We start from the raw sequence: 20,550 nt of genomic DNA, 5'->3' as shown, positions 1-20,550 counted from the left end.
CGGCCAAGCAAACATCAACCCCATAGCAGTATCCACTACTGTGAACGCATACATCATATTGCGGGTATTAGGTAGAGGGCCAATGTAATCCACTTGCCAGCAAGTGAGGGGCACCCTCCCTCGCGTAATCTGCTGTGTCTCCCAGGGGAGCCTCTGCCTTTGGAGGCTGTCCTGGGCACAAACGGCACAGTCATAGCAGGCATCTGCTATCTCCTGCCATTTTAAAGGCAGACCCCATCATCTGCTCATCTGTCACATGGTTTGTCTCCAGCATGCTGCAATTTCCTATGCTGCCAATGGGCTACTTCAGTGGCAGGGGCCCATTCTGACAATTGGACCCGTGCTAGGGCATCTTCTTCATCATTACCTGGGGACACTAAGGGGGAGTGACCTGTGACATGCATTAGGGTCACCTCCTTTCTCTGCCCTAGGTCCCGGAGGTCCTGTCACATGGCCTGACTGCACAGTGTACGGTGTCCTACCAAACAGTTTTGGTGTTTCCATATAAGGAGCCACAATGTTAGGACTTGGAACACCACCCAGCTGTCAGTACAAATAACGAGGGGCCCGGGCTCGTGGCTGATTATCATCCACACAGCCTGTAGCTCAGCCCACTGGCTACTCTGGCCCATCCCAGTATCAAACCAAATGGTGTCTGTTTTGGGCTGCACACCAATAGCCATCCAAAAGGCTGCAGCTGCTTGGTTAGAACCATCAGTAAACCAGGCATCCTCAGGTACTGGGGGCTGTCCTCTGTAGGGCAAGGGCTCCAAGTCCTCCCCTCTAGGCAGAGCGCTTGGCTCAGCCTGGGCTATAAGCTCCACAGGCCCCAGGACCTGTTGTAGCTCTGTGCTCAAAGGGCTTGAACTAAGGGTGCTACATCACTCCAAGTAGGCACCCCACTTGGCAAGGGTGGTGGTCTGTGCCCCCCCCCCCCTCCATTTTGGGTCCCTGGGTCCACGTATGGACCTACCACTGGAAGGGATAGCTGCCAAGGAGAAGTCCAACAGTACCTGGGGGATTGGGAATTAAATAACACCCAATATAGGCTTCCTCGACATTCCTCCCAATGAATATGAGATTGAGCATCAACCCAATTATCATTTTGGGACAGGGAAGAACGGGGGAGGGGGCAGAAAGCTGTGAGTACTTAATTCCTGTGTTTGAAATCCCTTTCCAGTAATCATAAACAGATCTTTATAGGTGTCATTTCCATCTTCTCTGGGAATTATCCAGGCTTGAACGGAGAAAGACATGGAGGAACAGGACCAATGCAAATGGGTGTATATAAAGAGCCTAATGTTGTATGGCCAGAAAGAGTAAAATTTCGGCCTTCCTTCTCAGGAAATTCCAGACCTCTTTGATCCTCGGATTCAGGAAACCAAGAACTATCATTAATATAAATAAGAGGAGGATCATCATTCCATGTTACAGGTGTCAATAGTGGGGGATTGGGTATATAAGCACAATAAGTAAAATTCTCAGCTGTAACCCCAAGTGGAAGGCAACTTACAACAGAGACGACCGCCAAGAAGGACAAAAACATCTTGGCATCAGTTTTGGGAATCCCTTTTTCAATCAACCTGTTTTCAGCCGTTTGAGCCAGGCTTTTTAATTGTTCCCAGGTGGGAGGGTGGGCATGGTTCATCTGTAAGGTTTTCCATGGAATCTCTGTTTGAATGGAGGTTGAGGACACTGGACAAATGGTCATGTGAACAAGTTGAAAGGGAAGGTTGTACATCTTGATTGTTGGATGCTCCACCATCTCCATGTACCCTGTGAGGGGTTTCAGCCAAGTGCGGTTTCTCTTTCGCTGGCTGTTGCTCATGGTACGGTTTAACACACCGACCAGATATCCACAAGGTCATTCTTCAGGACCTTGTCCCCATGTCAACAAAGCCATGTCCCCATGTCAACAAAGTTCCTAGATGCCATTGATTAGTTTGAATGTCCTTCTACCGGATTGGGACATTGTCCAGAGGTTTTGGAGTCTGGAGACTATTGAAATGTCTCTCAGCTGCAGTGCTTCCAAGGTGAGCCTTGGTATCGGAGCCAGATGAATTCAAAAAATTTAAAGTGAACATAGCTCCTGCTAACTATCTTCAGGAGGGTCCCTTATTTCTCCCCCTTTTTGTTTTTGCAGTTGTTTTTTTCAAGTGGCATTAGCACATTCAACAAAGGCTTAACCCTGTGGGTTGTAAGGAATACCAGTGGTGTGATTAATGTGCCATTTGGCACAGAATTTTGTAAACTTGACACTGGTATATGCAGGACCATTGTCTGTTTTGATTGCTTGAGGGAGCCCCATAATTGAAAAGCAGACAAACAAGTGGCATACTGCATGGGCTATAGTCTCACCACTTTGAGAACTAGTGACTAGAAAGCCAGAGGCTGTATCATTGGTGACATGTACAAAGGACAGATGACAAAAAGAGGGACTGTGAGTTATAGCCATCTGTCAAAGAACATTGGGTACAAGACCCCTAGGATTTACTCCTTCAGGGCATTCTTGTGGAGCATTAAGTATCTGGCAAGTCGGACAGGTTTGAACAATCCGTCGAGCCTCTTTGTTAGTGATAGGAAACTGAGAGCAAAGGCCACCAGCATTGGTATGGGTCAGAGACTGAAAATGTGTTGTCTTGGTAACATGGGCATTTCCTACCAATGAGTCTGTAATAGTATTACTTTGAATCATAGGGCCAGGTAATGTAGTGTGAGTGCAGATGTGGGTGACAAAGAAAGGGTGTTGATGGTTTCTCACAATCTGTTGGAATTGTGTAAACAAAAGCTGAAGAGATTAATTAGAATTATTAGAAAGAGATGTTGTTTCAATACTTTGTACTGTATGAACAACATAAGCAGAATCAGAAACAATGTTTAAAGGATCTGAGAAAATTTATAAAGCAGTTAATACCGCTACCAACTCAGTCTTTTTTGCTGAAGTGTAATTCGTGTAAATAAATTGATGACCTTTCTCACTAACAATTACTGCTTTACCATTTTTAGATCCATATGTAAAAACTGTAAAGCCCTGGGGAATAGGAGCCTCTCTGAGGTTTTTAGGTAAAATCCAATTAGTTTTTAGGAGAAACTGGAATAACTTGTTTTTGGGGTAATTATTGTCAATTATTCCCAAAAATCACTAATAACATCCTACCAAGATTCAAAACGAATGTTTAAATGTGTTACTTGTTGTTTCTTAAAGGGAACCACGATTTTACTGGGGTCCTTGTCCATTTAAATGAAGCACCCTGTGCAAGCTCATGATATAAACTCTGAGATTAACTCCACATAGCTCAGGAGTGACTTAACAAAGTTGTTAGGCAGGAATAGACACTCCACTGGGTCATTTTGTTGAACAATCACCACTGTGGATGAATGTGGAGTAGGAAAAATTAAGATCTGTAAAGGCAAAGAGGGATCAATACATTGAATTTGAGCATCCTGAGTTTTCTTTTCAACCAATACTAACTCTTTGTTGGGCTGAGGAGTTAGGGTGTGGGAGCTATTAAGTTGACCCCCGCAAGAGGCCAAATAAATTATTGAGAGCATATGTGGGAATGCCGAGGGTCGGACGTAGCCAATTAATATCTCCTAGCAATTTTTGTAAAATATTTAAAGTAGAAATTTAATCTTTTCTAATTTGAACTTTTTGAGGTTTGATAGACTGGTAGTCCACAACTGTTCCTAAATATTGGACCGGTGTTGTAGTTTGATTTTATTTGAAGCAATGCAAAGTCCAGCTGAATCAGGTTGTTTTTTAAGTAATTCAAAGCATGCCATTAAAATTCTATAGAGGACGCAGCACACAGAATATCATCCATATAATGAATAACATAACAATCAAAGAAAACTACAGACCAATATCTCTGATGAACACAGATGCAAAAATCCTAAATAAAATTCTAGCAAATCGAATACAACAATGCATTAAAAAGATTATTCATCACGACCAAGTGGGGTTCATCCCCAGGGCACAAGGATGGTTCAACATCCGCAAATCCATCAATGTGATACATCACATAAACAAAATAAAGGACAAAAATCATATGATTATATCAATTGATGCAGAAAAAGCATTTGACAAGATACAACATCCATTTATGATTAAAACACTTAATAAAATAGGTATAGAAGGAAAATACCTTAACATAATAAAGGCCATATATGACAAGCCTTCTGCTAATCTCATAATTAATGGTGAAAAACTGAAGCCCTTTGCTCTACGTTCAGGAACACGACAGGGCTGTCACCTATCACCTCTGCTTTTCAACATAGTGTTGGAAGTCCTTGCCAGAGCAATCAGGCAAGAGAAAGAAATAAAAGGCATCCAAATTGGGAATGAAGAAGTTAAATTATCACTCTTTGCAGATGACATGATGCTATATATAGAAAACCCTAAAGACTCCACCAAAAAGCTATTAGAAACAATCAACGAATACAGTAAAGTTGCTGGCTACAAAATCAACGCACAAAAGTCCATTGCTTTCCTATATACTAACAATGAAATCTCAGAAAAAGAAATATAAAAAAATTCCTTTTGCAATTGCAGCAAAAAGAATAAAATACCTAGGAATAAACTTAACCAAGGATGTGAAAGACCTATATGCTGAAAACCATAAGACATTTTTGAAAGAAATTGAAGAAGACACAAAGAAATGGAAAGACATTCCGTGCTCATGGATTGGAACAATCAACATAGTTAAAATGGCCATATTACCCAAAGCAATATACAGATTTAATGCAATCCCCATCAGAATCCCAATGGCATTTTTTAAAGAAATAGAACAAAAAATCATCAGATTTGTTTAAAACCACAAAAGACCCTGAACAACCAAAGCAATCTTAAGAAAAAATAACACTAATGGAGGTATCACACTTCCTGACTTTGGCTTGTACTACAGGGCTACAATAATCAAAACAGCATGGTATTGGCAGAAAAACAGACACATAGACCAATGGAATAGAATTGAGAACCCAGAAATAAAACCACATAAATATGGACAGATAATTTTTGACAAAGAAGCTAAAAACATACAATGGAGGAAAGACAGCCTCTTCAATAAATGGTGCTGGGAGAATTGGATAACCACGTGCAAAAGAATGAAACTGGACTGCTATTTGTCACCATGTACCAAAATTAATTCAAAATGGATCAAAGACTTAAGCATAAGACCTGACACAATAAACTGCACAGAAGAAAACATAGGTACTAAACTTATGGACCTTGGGTTCAAAGAGCATTTTATGAATTTGACTCCAGAGGCAATGGAAGTAAAAGCTAAAATAAACAAATGGGACTATATGAAACTTAAAAGCTTCTGCACAGCAAAAGAAACCATCGACAAAATAAAGAGGCAACCAACTGAATGGTAGAAGATTTTTGCAAACAGTGCCTCCAATAAGGGGCTAGTATCCAGAATATACAAGGAACTCATGCAACTCAACAACAAAAAAACAAACAACCCAATTAAAAAATTGGCAGAGGACCTGGAGAGACATTTCTCCAAGGAGGACATACAAATGGCAAATAGATGTATGAAAAAATGCTCAACATCACTAATCATCAGAGAAATGCAAATCAAAACCCCAATGAGATATCACCTCACCCCATTCAGAATGGCGATCATCAACAAGACAAATAGTAACAAATATTGGAGAGGCTGTGGAGAAAAAGGAACCCTCATACACTGTTGGTGGGAATGCAGACTTGTGCAGCCATTATGGAAGGCAGTGTGGAGGTTCCTGAAAAGATTACGAATAGAATTGCCATATGACCCAGGAATCCCTCTCCTGGGTATCTACCCAAAAAATCTGAGAACATTTATACATAAAGACAAGCGTGCTCCAATGTTCATTGCAGCTTTGTTTACGGTGGCCAAGACATGGAAGCAACCAAAATGTCCTTCGATAGATGAGTGGATGAAGAAGTTGTGATATATATACACAATGGAATACTATTCGGCAGTAAGAAAAGATGATATAGGAACATTTGTGACAACATGGATGGATCTTGAGAGTGTAATGCTGAACGAAATAAGTCAGGCAGAAAAAGCAGAGAACCATATGATTTCACTGATATGTGGTATATAAACCTAAAACAACAAAAGAACAAGACAAACAAATGAGAAACAGAAACTCATAGACACAGACAATAGTTTAGTGGTTACCAGAGGGTAAGGGGGGTTGAGGGGTGGGAGATGAGGGTAAGGGGATCAAATATATGGTGATGGAAGGAAAACTGACTCTGGGTGGTGAACAAACAATGGGATTTACAGATGATGTAATACAGAATTTTACACGTGAAATCTATGTAATTTTGCTAACAATTGTCACCCCAATAAATTTAAAAAATAAATTTAAAAAAAAAGAATAACAAAACAATCTGGTATATTAATTCTCACAGGTTGTAATGCTCCGGCTACAAAAAGCTGACAAATTGTGGGACTATTAAGCATTCCTTCTGGGAGAACTTTCCATTGAAATCTCTTCATAGGTTCTTTATTGTTAATTGAAGGAACAGAAAATGCAAATCAAGGACAATCTTGAGGATGTAAAGGGATTTTATAGAAACAACCCTGTAAAGCAATAACTATTAAAGGCCAATTTTTCAGAATCATTGAAGATTGTGGGAGCCCAGGCTGTGAAGCACCCATGGACTCAATTATAGCATTTATAGCTCATAGATCTGTGGACATTCGCCATTTCCCTGTTTTTTTTTTCCTTAATAACAAATACAGGAGAATTCCAAGGACTAGTAGAAGATTCTATATGATCTTGTTCTAATTGAATCTGTACTAGTTTTGTTAACACCTCTAATTTTTCCTTAGAGAGGGGCCATTCTTCTATCCATAGAGGCTTATTGTTTATCCATTTAAGGGCTACGGGGGTCCATAGCTGTTGAACAGTTACCCCTATAAAAAAGGTTTTTGTTAGTTGCAGCAGGCAGAGCCCACCATCCCTTGCAGGACTCAAGGAGTTGAACTGGCAACATTGTGGTTGAGAGCCCACTGGCCCATGTGGGAATCGAACCGGCAGCCTTCAGAGTTAGGAGCATGGAGCTCTAACTGCCTGAGCCACTGGGCCGGCCCCCCATCTGGCTTCTTTACAGGCCATAATGGGGAGTTAAAGGGACTGTGCATCGGCCTCACAGTATGTGCCTTCTCCAATTCCAAAATTGTATGACCAATCTCCTCCTGTCCTCCTGGCAGGCGATACTGTCACACTGTAACCACGTGCCAGGGCTGTGGCAACACTTGAAGAGGGTGGTGAGCATGCCCATGTGTCACCGCTTTCACCACCCAGATCCGGAGACAGAACTCTACAACCGATGTCTGTAAACTGAGGCCACATAGCACATCCACCCCTAGAATATATTCCAGAACGGGGGAGACATACACCTTGTACGTATGGGTGGGAAGCCTTCCTATATCCAGTGGTAAGGAAACAGCTTTTCCGTCAGCGTCTTGCCCCTATAGCCATCAGTGCAGATTGCTGCTCCGGAGAACAGTTCTCGGTTCCCATAAACAAAACTACAGTCTGCACCAGTGTCCATTAAGGCTAAAATCCTCTGCACATTAAAAGGGGACCAATGTATGGACAGTTCCACGTGGGGCCTCCGGTCCCTGCTCATCCCCTCTGACTGGGTATCTTGGCCCCACCCCTAATCGAGCTGAAAGGAGTCGGCCTCAAGCGACTGCATGAAGTCCTGGAGGGACACGGGTCATGCTTTCCCAGACTTCTCCTTAGGCTTTTCTGGAATTGCTGTTCCGGACGCAACTGTTTCCAAAGTTTCAACAAGAGTGCATTGGGTTATTGGTGTATTTTTTCCCAATCAAACCCTGCCTCCACGAGATCACACCACTTCTGTAGGCATGTTACTCTCTGAGGCCCGCGATCTCACCCCTTTACTTTTGACTTGGGCTTCCAGGTCTCAACTGCGCGGACCTCCTGTCTTGACTTCCTTCGCCTCCAGCTTTCAACATCCCCTAGAGTGGCCATGGCATTTGGCCTTCTTGGATCCGCTGCCCCACATAGGGCATAAGAATGGCAACCAAGGATCCAAAGGCACTTGCAGGGGCAGCATCCAAAACCAGATCTCTCATGATGGTTGTAAAACATATGTCTTCCGGCCCCTGCTAATTAGGATTGAACATAGCATATCTCATACCCATTTCACCGATGATTTGAGTAACTTCAATATATGATTGCCATACTCACAGTGTCTGGCAGCTCACCAGCCTCCCCCATACTGCGCGTACCGCAGCACTGAGCCACTCCATTAGAGAATGGTTGCCCTGGTCTTGGGCCAACCTATGGCAATTCTGTAACCTTTGTCACAGGGATGGATGCCCCATCATGGAGGCTAGCTTTTCCGTTTCGACTGTGGAGCAGAAAATACTGTCTGCCCCCTCTTCCCATAAACATAGTAGCCAAGCTGAGAATGGCTCTCCAGGACGCTGTCAGCACCACCTCCCCAGCTCCTGCAACTCAGTGGGAGTGTAAGGGGTGTAGGTTGTGAACTCTGTCACAGCTGGGTTACTGGCAACAATGCCTCCAGGGTCCAAAGGTTGCTCATACTTTACCTTTTGCTTCAAGATGGGCCGGACTTGGGGGTTGGGAGCTACATTGTCTCCACTCTGCCTCAGAGTCTCCACTGTGGCACCCCTCTTCCAACAGGCGGACCTGAGCTTCCAGCACCTCCCACTTGGACTCCTGGTCCTGTACCTGGGCTATTCCAGCAAGTGCTTCTTCCGAGTTATGATGCACCATGATGAGAACCTCCTCCAACCGATGGTCCCAAGCTTCCAGCACCTCCCCCTGGGGCTCCTGGTCCTGCACCTGAGCTATTTTATTAAGCGCGTCCTCCATGTTACAACTTAACGCCGTGAGGAACATCCAGTCTAAGTCGCCTCCTCTGGCAACCTCTCAGCCAGAACCTGCAGGGCCTGCTCCATGCTGGCTGGAGAGCCATCCATGTCCTCCCACCCCTGCTCGGGGGTCCAACTTCTGAGAACAGTGGCTACCGGGTACCACACACTGTGTGGGGGCCACATGTCCTCCTGCCCAGACTCAGATGCCATTTCTACCTGGCCGGAATCCTGCTCACCATGCCAGGCATCCGTTTGGGTGGAGGCCTCAGTGTAAGATGTCCGCAACCCTCAGAGCCTACAGCAGCAGCAGATTACCCAAAGGAAGGTGACGCCTTCTAAGGCCAAGAGGGTGGTGTGTCATCTGGAAGCTCGAGTCTCCCAGGCAGACCATGCCTCCTGTTCCTGGTGCAGCTCCTCATGGACCTTCTGAAACTAAGTTTTCATATGTATAAACTACTCCATTACTTTACAGAGAGTTTCGGCCGACACCAAACCCTGCTCACTCCTCCATGTATCATGCAGGGTGTTACAGGAGGTCTCAGCTCCCGCTCCCCATATAAGAACACAGGATTTGGTGAGGCCAAAATGTAACATCCACGGTGTCATAGATAGGGGAGTCATACCACTATATTCTCACTGGTGGCATTGCGAGACACACGAAGTAGGATCCACACGATCTGCAATCAGCCATCCACTTCTCTGTCTTCCAACAAACAAACCAACCAACCATTTCAGCCATGGCATTACATCAGCAGACAACTGGCTAACCCATTATTGCTGATGGCCAACCAATCACAGCCTACGGCCATCCACTACCCGACCCAGCACCCTCCCATGTGAGGCTGAGAGCCTGGAACTGCTCTCTAAGGCTCTGTTTACCCCTGCAGGGATCTTCTCAGATAGGTGGGGACAGAGGTGGGTTGGGTTGTGAGAGGTGACTCTGAGCAATCTCTGTGACCATCACCACAGCCAGTCCTGCACCCAAGGTGGAACTTGTTGGTCTGTGAGTCTGTAGCTGAGGGCTGCAGTTCTTAGAACTGCAAATATTCTGTTCTTTTGATCTGACATTGTTACTGTTCCACTTCTAGCATTGGGCAGGTGGGGGAGGGGTGAGTTCTGGGAGGGTGGGGAGGGTTTGGCTAGTCTTCTGCCTATGCCTTACATCCTCTGCTTGGCAATGAGAACTTAAACTGCCATTTTCATTGTTTTTCCCTCAGTCTTTGCTCCAACGTCTCTGCCGTGAGTGTTGGGTTCAGCCTTGTTATATGCTGATCCTTCAGGCAGGGATCCCTCTAGCAGTCCAAATTCTTCCCTCTCCTTCAACTGCTGTAGCTCTGTAATGCAGAGAGCTTGGAGTGGCAAACTCAGTTTGCATTCTTTGGCCCACGTGTGGCCTGCGTCTCCACACTCCCCCTTTCCCTTCTCCTCCCCTGCTCACTGAGTTTGCCCGCCTTTTGATGATTTCAGTTGTGTGTCTCTAAGTCTTGCCTGTCTGCTGTGCAGGGAGTCCTTTGTGGAATTACAACTGTTCAATTTGTTGTAAATTCCAGGGTGGATTTCAAGAGGCTCACCTTACACAGCTATTTCTACGATGTAATCTCCACATTTTTCCATTCTTAAAATGTGTATACCTTTTTTTGGCATCCTCTGAATATACATACAGTCATGGGATGTGGAGTACAGGATAGGGAATAGAATCAGTGGAATTGTAACAGCTATATACGAAGTCAGAGGGGCAATAGATCGGGGGGAGAGGGATTATCACTTTTTTAGGGATGTAAATTAACTATTACACCATTTGTACATCTGAAACTAATAAAAAAAAGTAAGATGTCCAAGTGAAGCCTCTTATCCTACTTTAACATTTATGACCTTTAGCTAAATAAGGTCGCTTGAAGGTAGAGGCAAATTCAAGCGAAAAAAAAAAATTAGTTGACTAGATTTACATCTTCTTCTGACCTTTCTGTTCTGTTCATTATTCTACTTGTCTATTTTTTCCAATACCAACACTGTCTAGATTACTGTAACTTCACAGTATGTCTTGAAGTTGGGTAATATCAGGCCTCAACTTTAATCTTCTTCAATATTATATTAACTATTATGAGTCTTTTGCCTTTTGGTGACCTTGCAAAACGTCCAACTGCTCACCACACAACAGCAAAAACTTGAGAGGTGAGAGTGGTGAAAAGAAAAACAGGTTTATTCCAAAAATGCCAGCATTAAGAGAAGATAGTTGACTGTCACAAAGACTGCCTTTCTTAACACTATTAAAAGGTTTTGTAGGCATTGAAGGAGGGGCAAAACAAAAGAAGCACAAGTTGCCCAGGCAACTCCAGGAAAAGTTGCTTCTTAGAGATTTGTCTTCCCCAGGATCAGGGTTGAACTCCATACAGATGCAAAAAAACCCCTCCCAAGTTATGAGTCAGGCTTGCACACTGAACTGAAGTAAACAGAGTCATTGAAACTGGTATGCATAGTAAATGTATAGCAAAGAGAGTGTGATTAAGTTTTGGTGGGAGGAGAGGAAAGCAAAAAAATTTCAAAAAGTCCTAAGCCAAATCTCAAATCGAATTATATCAGAGGTTTAAATTTCAAAACTAGAAGATATAGGGTCATGGTTACAATCCTCCCTTTCCTTCATTCTTTTTATTTCTATAAAATCAGTATGATTAGATTAGAGAGGAACAAAACAACTACATTACTACTTTTATAAACAACTTAAGACAATTTTTAAATCTAGGAATACGGCCTGTGACTTCTTTTGCTACTTCCTGCTGAGAGTAGGTATAGTCTCTGCCTATGGGCACCAAAGAGCTCTTTACTATCCTGTTACAGTGGGAGGGGGCTATGGAGGAACTGCAAGAGAAAAAACCCCTGGGCCACTTGGTCAAGTGGTTGCTGGCATGGTTTTTCATCCTCAAGAGGGACAAGTGGAATCCTGTCAGAGGACCATCTGGAGATGAAGCTGCTGTGTCCTAGATGATATAAACCTGATAATTAGATCAAAAGACAAGGGCCAAAGATCAGCAGTACCAGAAAGTTGACAATGAAGTTACTTCCCCTTTCTCCCCAGGTGAGACCTGGAAGCAGAGAGCCAAAGGGACTAAAGTCATGACAATGCACTCAACGGGGATCCCTGGTGGAACACAAGTAAAGAGGAAAGCTAGACTCAAAATAAAGTCCAAGAGTAAGACAGAATGAGATGTTCCAGCAGTCATCAGTACTTATCAGACTTGAGAGAGTGACTTGCTTGTCTGTTTGAAGTGGATCTTAAGATCTTCAATTAGCTCACAGGAACAGGTGACAGCCTTCCTTTCTGGGAGGTCTTGTAGAGACTTAAATAAAACAGGCTTCATTTGAGGGAAGTGGACCCAGCTGCAGACCCTCTTAGCTTGACAGCAGCTGGGGTGCTTAGAAGTAGAGTCCCTGCCATTTAGGAGCTAACTGGTCTGTCAGGGGTCCCTCCCCCTCTAGACTTTAATAGTGAGACAGGTTAGTTAACATGTTACTAGGTAGACAGGGGGGGTCCCTGGTGAAATAAACAACAAGCAGCCATATCCTGAAACTCCAGTTTATGGAATGTTTCCTTTACTCTAGGACAAAGATATGAGAACGCATCTTGAGGTTAATAAATTATCTCAAATCCCTTTTGGTCCAATAAAGGAGCAGATCTGATAGACAGGAATGGGTTATTTTGTTAATCCCTTCAGGATGGGCAAACAGGACAAACCTGATAGATGAATTCAATTAGAAGTTTCCAGCCCCGTTCCCCAAGCAGGCAAGGGAAGGTATAAAAGTAAGAACTTTTGCCTCAGTCACTGGGCTTCCCAGTTTTGGGTACCCACTCTGGCTCAGGAGCTGCAACCTCTTCTGCGTTTAATAAATTATCTTCCTTTACACCGACTTGCCCCTCCTTGGTCCATGTGTCCGTTCTTTGGCTTCACAATGATGTAGGTGATGTTGGATCTGCTGGCAGTTTCTGGGTGTGGGCCAGGATCGTGTCTCATGAAGCCAAAAAAATGGACACAGGGACCAGGTTGAGGCAAAAAGTTTTAAAAAGAGGATAGTTTATTAGAGGCAGGAGAAGAGGTTGCAGCTCCCAAGCGGGAGAGGGTCCCTAACGGTAGGGCTGCCCGTGACTGAGGCAAAAGCTCTTACTTTTATACCTTCCCTTGCCTGCTTGGGGAAGGAGAGCTGTTTGAAGAAGGGAATTTCTTTGAAGAAGGGAACTGGCGCCTTCTAATGAAATTCGTCTACCAGTTTTGTTCTGCTTGCTCATCCTAAAGGAATTAGCAAAGTAACCCACTCTTATCTATCAGATCAGCTCCATTTGTCAGGCCAAAAGGAATTTTATGATTAACCTCAAAGCTTTGTTATACTATGTCCTGGAGCGAAGGAGTGATTTCAAAACCTGAAGTTTTAGGATATGGCTGTCTTTTGTTTATTCCACCAGGAATCTCACTGTCTACCTAGGGACATGCTAACTCTTCTGTATCCGCGAGACACAATCCCAGCCCACACCCAGAAACTGCCACCAGATCCAACATCACTTACATCATTTGGGGCCTCACAGAAAAATATTCCTACGTCATTAGCACTGGGTCTCCTACAATGTGTACAGGGGTTGGCGTAGGTGAGGTGCCAGTCCCCATATTTCCTGAGTGCCTGCTGAACCTCTCTCAAGTTAAAAACATAGGAAATAACAGGATTAAGTTCAGAATTGAAAACAATGGGTACCAGTTCGTGCTATGGCCTAGCAATCTCCTGACAAAACTTTTCCAGAGTCCTTTGTAAGTCTGTTTTGTTCCTTTTACATTTCCTTTAAGGTATAGACCAATGGTAAGGAACAGGCTGAGTAAAATGAGCCCAAATCTAGGGACTCTCTTTATCTTCAAGCCGAACATGTTTTTGAGGAAATAGGTCTAGAGTGAACATTTAAAACGAATAAGTAGTTCCTGTATTAATCAGGAAATTAGCAGGATTACTTGCCACGTGAAGGGTCACCCACAGTTCCACTCCTGTGATGAGAACAGCCTCTTACTCCTGGGGGGCTCAGACCTGTCACAGTCACAGCCACTTAGAGGGAAACAGTTGGCCCTGCTCCCTCCAAAACAGGAGACAATCCCTCCTCTAGTGCCCTTTAATTTGCAAAAGGGGCATGGCTCTATTGGAGGATTAGGACTTACTCCAGTGGCCTGCGCTTGTGCATCCAAAGCAGGCTCCTTTACTTGCTGTGTCTTTCCTGAGGTTTCCAGGGTTGGCTTGAAGTGGCTTTGGCTTTAGCCTGTTAACTGCAGCCAAAATTCTGGCCTATGACCTCATCTCCAGTCTCACTGTTTCTTTCTTCCCTTGTTTTCCCTGTCTCTGTTGTTGAATACATTTAAACAATTCCCTGGCTTTCTTTATGATCTGAGCCTCCTTATCAGGGGTGTAACAGTGGGCCAGAACCATTATAAAACCCTGTCAGGTTGGGAAAACATCAGGCTAAGCTTCCTTACATTGGCCTATATTCTGAAACCGAGAGGGCACATGAACTTTAGCAGTCTTAGAATATAGTAGCTAATATAATTATTAGCAAAACATAGTCCTCACTATTGTGGAAAAACCAAGGACCTAATTAAGACAACATAAAATGTAGAAAATTATTGATGACACACAAGCTTTGCTTTTTAGGCAGAAAACTTTTTAATAGTATCAGTAGCAGACCTACAGTCTAAAACAGAATGTTTTACTTATTAGAAGAGAAAGAAAACAACTCTAATTTTGCATCACCTTCCTTTTGATATTTAAATTTACTTAATCATTTAGCTTAACCATACATAAATTCTCTTAAGATTTTTTTCACAAATCTTTTACAACTTTCTCTGTACCTCTTAGTTGGTTTTTAAAGAATAGTTTTACCACCCAGAGTCAGTTCTCCTTCCATTACCATATATTTGATCCCATTTACCCTCATCTACCACCCTCCTCCTGCTTACCTGAGTGGTGAACACACAATGTGATATATAGATGATATATCACAAAATTGTACACTTCAAATCTATGTAACTTTCCTAACCATTGTCACCCCAATAAACTTTAATTTTAAAAAATTTCCTTGGAGATATTAATTATAAGCAAGCAACAAACAGTAATTTTTTTTTTAGATTTTTTTTTTTAAATTTACTGCGGTGACAATTGTTAGTGAAATTACATACATTTCGGGTGACAATTCTGTATTACATCATCTATAAATCCCATTGTGTGTTCACCACCCAGAGTCAGTTCTCCTTTCATCACCATATATTTGATCCCCCTTACCCTCATCTCCCACCCCCCACCCCCCTTACCCTCTGGTAACCACTAAACTATTGTCTGTGTTTATAAGTTTTGTTTCTCATTTATTTGACCTGTTCTTTTGTTGTTTTTGGTTTATATACCACATATCAGTGAAATCATATGGTTCTCTGCTTTTTCTGTCTGACTTATTTCGCTTAGCATTATACTCTCAAGATCCATCCATGTTGTCACAAACGTTCCTATATCATCTTTTCTTACCGCCGAATAGTATTCCATTGTGTATATATACCACAACTACTTTTTCCATTCATCTATCGAAGGACATTTTGGTTGTTTCCAACTCTTGGCCACCGTAAACAAAGCTGCAATTAACATTGGAGCACGCTTGTCTTTATGTATAAATGTTCTCAGATTTTTTGGGTAGATACCCAGGAGAGGGATTGCTGGGTTATATGGTAATTCTATTCATAATTTTTTGAGGAACCTCCACACTGCCTTCCATAATGGCTGCACAAGTCTGCATTCCCACCAACAGTGTATGAGGGTTTCTTTTTCTCCACAGCCTCTCCAACATTTGTTACTATTTGTCTTGTTGATGATAGCCATTCTGACTGGGGTGAGGTGATATCTCATTGTGGTTTTGATTTGCATTTCTCTGATGATTAGTGATGTTGAGCATTTTTTCATATGTCTATTTGCCATTTGTATGTCCTCTTTGGAGAAATGTCTCTTCAGGTCCTCTGCCCATTTTCAATTGGGTTGTTTGTTTTTTTGTTGTTGAGTTGCATGAGTTCCTTGTATATTCTGGATACTAGCCCCTTATTGGAGGCACTGTTTGCAAAAATCTTCTACCATTCAGTTGGTTGCCTCTTTATTTTGTCGATGGTTTCTTTTGCTGTGCAGAAGCTTTTAAGTTTCATATAGTCCCATTTGTTTATTTTAGCTTTTACTTCCATTGCCATTGAAGTCAAATTCATAAAATGCTCTTTGAACCCAAGGTCCATAAGTTTAGTACCTATGTTTTCTTCTATGCAGTTTATTGTGTCAGGTCTTATGCTTAAGTCTTTGATCCATTTTGAATTAATTTTGGTACATGGTGACAAATAGCAGTCCAGTTTCATTCTTTTGCACGTGGTTATCCAATTCTCCCAGCACCATTTATTGAAGAGGCTGTCTTTCCTCAATTGTATGTTTTCAGCTTCTTTGTCAAAAATTATCTGTCCATATTTATGTGGTTTTATTTCTGGGTTCTCAATTCTATTCCATTGGTCTATGTGTCTGTTTTTCTGCCAATACCATGCTGTTTTGATTATTGTAGCCCTGTAGTACAAGCCAAAGTCAGGAAGTGTGATACCTCCATTATTGTTCTTTTTTCTTAAGATTGCTTTGGCTATTCAGGGTCTTTTGTGGTTCCAAACAAATCTGATGATTTTTTGTTCTATTTCTTTAAAAAATGCCATTGGGATTTTGATGGGGATTGCATTGAATCTGTATATTGCTTTGGGTAATATGGCCATTTTAACTATGTTGATTCTTCCAATCCATGAGCACGGAATGTCTTTCCATTTCTTTGTGTCTTCTTCAATTTCTTTCAAAAATGTCTTATGGTTTTCAGCATATCGGTCTTTCACATCCTTGGTTAAGTTTATTCCTAGGTATTTTATTATTTTGCTGCAATTGCAATATGAATTGTTTTTTGTATTTCTTTTTCTGAGATTTCATTGTTAGTATATAGGAAAGCAATGGACTTTTGTATGTTGTTTTATAGCCGGCAACTTTACTGTATTCGTTGATTGTTTCTAATAGCTTTTTGGTGGAGTCTTTAGGGTTTTCTATATATATAGCATCATGTCCTCTGCAAAGAGTGATAATTTAAGTTCTTCATTCCCAATTTGGATACTTTTTATTTCTTTCTCTTGCCTGATTGCTCTGGCAAGGACTTCCAACACTATGTTGAAAAGCAGAGGTGATAGGGGACCATGCTGTCACGCTCTTGAATGTAGAGTAAAGGGCTTTAGTTTTTCACCATTAATTATGAGATTAGCAGAGGGCTTGTCATATATGGCCTTTATTATGTTAAGGTATTTTCCTTCTATACCTATTTTATTAAGTGTTTTAATCATAAATGGATGTTGTATCTTGTCAAATGCTTTTTCTGCATCAATTCATATAATCATATGATTTTTGTCCTTTATTTTGTTTATGTGATGTATCACATTGATGGATTTGCAGATGTTGAATCATCCTTGTGTCCTGGGGATGAACCCCACTTGGTCGTGATGAATAATCTTTTTAATGCATTGTTGTATTCGACTTGCTAGAATTTTTGCATCTGTATTCATCAGAGATATTGGTCTGTAGTTTTCTTTTTTTGTGTTTTCCTTACCAGGTTTTGGTAGCAGGGTAATGTTGGCCTCGTAGAATGAGTTAGGGAGTACTGTCTCTTCTTCAATTTTTTGGAAGAGTTTGAGCAGGAGTGGTATTAGATCCTCTTTGAAGTTTTGGTAGAATTCACTAGTGAAGCCATCTGGTCCCGGACTTTTGCTTTTGGGAAGGTTTTGGATGACTGATTCTATTTCGTTACTGGTGATGGGTCTGTTTAGATTTTCCAGTTCTTCATGGTTCAGCCTTGGAAGGCTATATGTTTCTAAAAACTTGTTCATTTCTTCTAGGTTATTGAATTTGGTGGCATATAGTCCTTCATAGTATTCTTGGATGATCCTTTGTATTTCTGTGGTGTCCGTGATAACTTCCTCTTTTTCGTTGCTGATTTTGTTAATTAGTGTCTTCTCTCTTTTTATCTTAGTGAGTCTAGCCAAGAGTTTGTCAATTTTGTTAATCTTTTCAAAGAACCAGCTCTTTGTCACATTAATTTTTTTCTATTGTCTTTTTGTTCTCTATTTCATTTAGTTCTGCTCTGATTTTTGTTATTTCCTTTCTTCTGCTGACCTTAGGTTTCACTTGTACTTCTTTTTCTAGTTCTTTAAGGTGTAACATGAGGTTATTTATTTGGGATTTTTCTTGTTTCTTGAGATAGGCCTGTAATGATATAAATTTCCGTCTTAAAACTGCTTTCGCTGAATCCCAAAAATTGTGGTAGGATGTATTTTCATTGTTGTTTGTTTCTATGTATCTTTTGAGCTCTCCTCTAATTTCTTCTTTGCCCGTCGTTCTTTAAAAGTATGTTGTTTAATCTCCATGTATTTGTGTTTTTTTTCCTGCTCTCTTTTTGCAGTTGATATCCAATTGGAAAGCCTTGTGATCAGAGAATATGCTCAGTATCATTTCAGTCTTCTTAAATTTGCTGAGGCTGATTTTATGTCCCAATATATGGTCTATCCTTCAGAATGTTCCATGTACACTAGAAAAGAATGTATAGTCTGATGTTTTAGGATCAAGTGCTCTATATATGTCAGTTGTGTCCATTTCATCTAATGTGTCATTTAGGGCTGCTATTTCATTATTTATTTTCACAAACAATAATTTTACGGTTTCATTGGGTGCACACGTCCATCCAGACTCGCTAGAGTTGGGTGTTTCTTCTATAGGAGCTTGCTTCACCCACGTGCACAGAATCCAAGGCATCACTCTGGCGAGATTCAGAGCTGTGTTTGTGATCAACAACATCAAAGAATGTGGTTCATTTTTCAGCAAGCTGGGTATCAGTTCCCAGTTCTTCCCACGTCTTAAGCAGCACTGTATCACCTGGGTGTCCTCTGGTGGGTGTTGCAAACTTTGGGAGGCCCATTGTCATTTTAGAAGGATCATGGAAGGCCAAACCTTGGTATAATTTCCTTGAGCAAGTATCTGGCCAGGACAGCAGCCTTTTCAGTCCAGATGGAATGTGCTTCTACCCACCCTGTGAAAATAACTACAAAAACTAGAAGAAATGTAAAATATCCCTGAGTTCAAGACATTTGAGTAAAAGCAACCTGCCAATTTTCATAAAGGCATGACCCAACATACTGAATGTCCTTTCCAGGAAGACTATGTTCAGTTTTGGGGTAGTTTTTAGCACACAACTGACATCCTTGAGTAATCTGCTGACAGTCTGAAACAAATGTGGTCCCTTTAAAGGAGGCTGAATGAAATCCATTAATGCATCTTTGCCATAGTGAGTTCTTTCATGCAGATGTCTTAAAATGGGAGACACTAAGGAAGTAATGTCATGTTACAGACATTAATTTTCCACATTGAGTTGGGGCCAGTATTTGTAAATCCCCATTCTCAAGTGTGCTCCTCATCTGTTTCTGAATATTGAGGCTTAAAGTCTGATGAACTTACATGAGGTATTAGTCCCCCTAATACTGGGGTGTCTGAAGCAGCTTGTTTTGCTCTTTTATCAGCTGTGCTTTTTCCTGGGCAACCTGAGTGATACCCTTCTGATGTCCTGGACAATACATGACGGCAATTGGTCAGGCAGGTTTTTAGATTCCAGTAGGGCTAACATTTCAGTTGGGTACTTAGCCTCTTTGTTTCCTTAGTCCTCTTTCTTTCCACATAGCACTTTGGCCAAGGGCAATCATAAAGCATAATTAGAGCCAGTGTATATTTGCCCACTTGCCCTGGGACAATTCCAGGGTCCCGATGAGAGCAATTAATTTGGCTTTTTGTGCAGAGGTGCCAACAGTGAGGGAATGAGATCCTATTACCTTGTCCAGCGTCACCACAGCATACCTGAATTTTCGCTGTCCACTGTCTATGAAACCACTCCCATCAGTTTTAAGTTCTCATTCTGGGTCTGCCAGTGCCAGTTCAGACAGGTCTGGTCAGCTGGAAAAGGCTGTGTCAAGAATTTTCAGACAGTTATGTGTTAGGTTAGGGTCTGAGTCGGAGGCCGACAGCAGGGTGGCTGGATTCAATGTTATGGTTGCTTGCAGGACCACATTAGGATTGTCTAGTAAAATATCCTGGTATTGGCTCATTCGCCCAGTTGTTATCCATTACCCTCCCTTTCATCCTAACAACGCCAGGAGTTGGTGTGGTACAAACACCATCGCTGACTGTCCTAGAGTTATTTTTATGTTTCTTGTAGGATGTCACAGGTAGCTGCAACTGCCTGCAGACAAAGTGGCCACCCTTGCGTTGTTTGATCACCCTTTTGGAGAAGTAGGTTATTGGTTGTGGTGAGTCTCCCAGCACCTGGACAAGGACTACTGACCCTATCCCCTGCTTTTCATGCACGTATAACTTGAGTGTCTTCCAGGGATTGGGTGAACCTAGAGCCAGTGCTGATACAATTTCTCTTTGGTTGTTTCAAAAGCCAGCTGCATTCAATCTTCCAGTCTTGGGGTTCAGCATCCAGTCCCTTTAAGGATTCGTAAAAGGGTTTAGCTATGAGGCCAAAGTTTGGGATCCATCTGTGACAAAATCCTGCCATTCCTAAGAATCCCTGCAG

The sequence above is a fragment of the Rhinolophus sinicus genome, chromosome X, assembly GCF_036562045.2.
Source record: "Rhinolophus sinicus isolate RSC01 chromosome X, ASM3656204v1, whole genome shotgun sequence".
Taxonomy (NCBI): domain Eukaryota; kingdom Metazoa; phylum Chordata; class Mammalia; order Chiroptera; family Rhinolophidae; genus Rhinolophus; species Rhinolophus sinicus.
This window is presented reverse-complemented; position numbering follows the sequence as displayed.